The 3,098-nt window shown below is 52.0% G+C and overlaps 1 long non-coding RNA gene across 1 annotated transcript; it reads left to right on the forward strand.

Moving 5' to 3' along the window:
• Window positions 1-1,283: 1,283 nt before the first annotated feature.
• Window positions 1,284-2,566, forward strand: LOC110341709. The gene is made up of 2 exons (XR_002383692.2): window positions 1,284-1,994; window positions 2,336-2,566. It is a non-coding gene; the product is annotated as an uncharacterized LOC110341709 (long non-coding RNA).
• The last annotated feature ends 532 nt before the right edge of the window (window positions 2,567-3,098 follow it).

Below are 3,098 nucleotides of genomic sequence, written 5' to 3' on the forward strand. Positions count from 1 at the left end.
TCGGCAATGTTTAAGAGTCCTCGTGCGGCCCTCTTTTTTGAAGACATGGGAGCGGCAGGACTGAAGGGGTTCTAAACAGAAGGTGAGCACTGGCACCTTGTGGAGAGGTCGAGGGCGGGGGGGTGGGCATTGGTGAAGGCGCGGTCTCAGTTGCAACGGAGAGCCTGGGATACTGGAGACACCGGTACCGAGGGAAGCCCACCAAGGACAGCAGCAGGCGCGGAGTGGAGAGGGTCAGAGACTGAGACAAGCTGTGTGTTGTGGGTGGCAGAACTGAGGGAGAAGGACCGCCTGAGCCTTTCGAAGCCAGGAGGTCACAAGTTAGTTCCAGATGCTGGACATGGAGCTATGGGATCCGGGTTTACACTGCTGGAGCTTGGTTTGGGTGGTTTCCATGCCCTGGTTCCTCTCTGTTAAAATAAGAAAGTGTACAGTTCATTTCTTATTTTATGGGAGCCACTGTTAAGGGACTTTGGGCTTCTAAAGCACTGGCATTAGTAAGGCATTCTAAAAAGAAAAAATATTTAATTTTTAAAATGTATGTGTTTGTTTGCATGTATGCATATGTACCACATGAACACTTGGAACCCACAGAGGCCAGAAGAGGGTCCCCTGGAACTGGAGCTACAGATGTCTGTGAGCTGCTGTGTGGGTGCTAAAAACTGACCCAGTCCTTTGTAAGAGCAGCAGTGATTTTTAACCTCTGAGTCATCTCCCAGCTCCAAACTGTAAGACATCCAAAGTTGTATTGTGCTTTGTATTATAATAATAACATGTTATCTTGGGGATAAAGGTCATGGCTTGAAGTGTCAACTGTGTGTCAAGTTGACAAGGGGTGGTGTGTCCTGGTTAACTTTAACTGTCAAGTTGACACACCCTAGAGTCACATGAGAAGGGCTGTTGAGATCAGATTGGCTTATGAGCATGAGGGATAGGTCCTGGCCCACTGTGGGCGGCACCATTCCTAGGCAAGTGGTCTTGAGAGAGTTAACTAAGCTTGAGTCAGCAAGCAGCCTTTCTCTATGGTTCCTGTCTCCAAGTTCTCTACAATTGCTGTCTCCAAGTTCCTGCCCCTACTTCTCTCAGTGACCCAGATGTATAAGAGAAATACATTTTTTCAATCCTCTAAGTTGGTTTTGGTTGTGGTGTTCGTCTCAGGAATAGCAAGAGAATTAAAAGAGGAGGAGACTGAAGAGTGAGGAGGGTGAGATGGTGAAGACCTGGACTCGAACACCCCATTTTCTTAGTCAAGCTCTAATCAGTTACTTTCCTCTCACTGCTGAGACAAAATACCAGACATGATCATCTTAAAGAATGAAGAGTTGATTTTGGCTCAGAGTTCTAGGGTGGTGGGACCTGGAAGCAGCTGGTCACGTGTCTGCTGCAGGGAGCAGGGAGAGATGAAAACAGCATCTTAGCCTTCCCATCAGCCTGGGACCGCAGCCCATGAGATGACAGTGCCTCCTTTTAGGGAGGGCCTTCCTGTTTCAAAGGACCACACCTAGATCATCTCCCAGACATCCCAGAGCTGACGGCCAAGAACAACTGTCACAGTTCTGTTTCCTGGTCCATTGAAGGGAGACCCTACCTTCAAGCAAGTGGCCTGAGTCATCTTTAGAGCGTCCGGTGCCATGCCCGGGCCTGAACTCAGGGTGTGCTTTGTGTCATCTTTATGAGCTGTGTGACGCTGCTGGGTACACAGGACCAGCAGAAGGGAGACTCTCACGGTTCCTAAGAAGGCTCCCCTGAAAGACGCCGGGCGTCATTCTAAAAGGACTTGTGGGACAGTGCTATCCAGTCAGTCAGCATGTGGTTCTGGTGGTCCCCTGCAGGTACCTAGGCTGGGAGGCTATGTTGATTTGCCTCCCTGCAGATGGATTTCAGAGGCCAAGCTGCTCCTTCCAGAGACTGCATGGGACACCCCCCCCCCCCCACCATCATGACAGAGTCCAGGCTCAGAATCCTGATCTCCAAGGCAATAAACACAGCTAATGGTGAGAGTGGGACCAGATTCAGGGACTGTGTGTGTGTGTGTGTGTGTGTGAGTGTGTGTGTGTGAGTGTGTGTGTGAGTGTGAGTGTGTGAGTGTGTGAGTGTGTGGGTGTGTGTGAGTGTGTGTGAGTGTGTGAGTGTGAGTGTGTGTGAGTGTGTGTGGGTGTGTGAGTGTGTGTGAGTGTGTGAGTGTGTGTGTGTGTGTGTGTGTGTGTGTGTGTGTGTGTGTGTGCTGCCCCTGATCTTGCTGCTGGGAACACCTCAGTCACCGAAAGCGCTAGGGAGCATCCTGTCCAGGGACTCCAGGGTCTCTGGATGGCTGCCTCCTCTCCTTTCCCTCCAGCTTCCTACCCTGATGGTGTAGTATGCCAGGGGCTCATGAGACACTGTTTCCCCAAAGAACTCAAACAGCAATGAAATATTTGATGATATAGTTTCCGGAAGATCTACTCCCGAGAGAGCCTGTCTTCGGATGATTGCCAGCTGCTTCTGTGCCAGGGCTGCCTTCCTTGGGGACCATCAACATATGGAACTTGTTTTTAATTTAAAATAAAGTAGACTCCCCAGTCCCCTACCTTTCTCGTTTCTGTCTCCTACTGGCTGGCACTCTGACCGTCCCGTAAACATAGGAGTGTTGCTGCTTCCCTGTCACTGTTTTACCTGGAAATTGTCACCCACTCCCTTGTCTTGGCCATGCTCCAGCCCCCCACCCCACCCCACCCCGCCCCACCCCTCCCCGCCCCGCCCCACCCCACCCCACCTCCAGCAGCCCCTGTTGCTGCTCACCCCAACCTCCTGGACCCCTTGATCTCTAAGCAAGTGGATCTGTGCTGTCCCCTCCCTAGTCTGCGCCCCCTTTCCTGTCCTTGAGAGGCCTGACAGGAATCCAAACAAGACCTGGGGGTGGGGTGGTGGGGGTAAAGGTGCAGGGTGGGGGTTGGGAAGGGTTCTTTCACGCCTGCCTGTGCTTGCCCAGGAAGAAGCACCCCTCATCCCTGGTGTGCACTATTTGTAGTCATCATCACCAAAGCCCCGGCCCCGTTTACAGGGGAGGAAACCCCTCTAGCCTGTAGAACCTGTCACCGGCTCTGACCCCAAAGCCTGCC

This window comes from Mesocricetus auratus, unplaced genomic scaffold, assembly GCF_017639785.1.
Source record: "Mesocricetus auratus isolate SY011 unplaced genomic scaffold, BCM_Maur_2.0 Super-Scaffold_100028, whole genome shotgun sequence".
In the NCBI taxonomy this organism is placed as follows: Eukaryota; Metazoa; Chordata; class Mammalia; order Rodentia; family Cricetidae; genus Mesocricetus; species Mesocricetus auratus.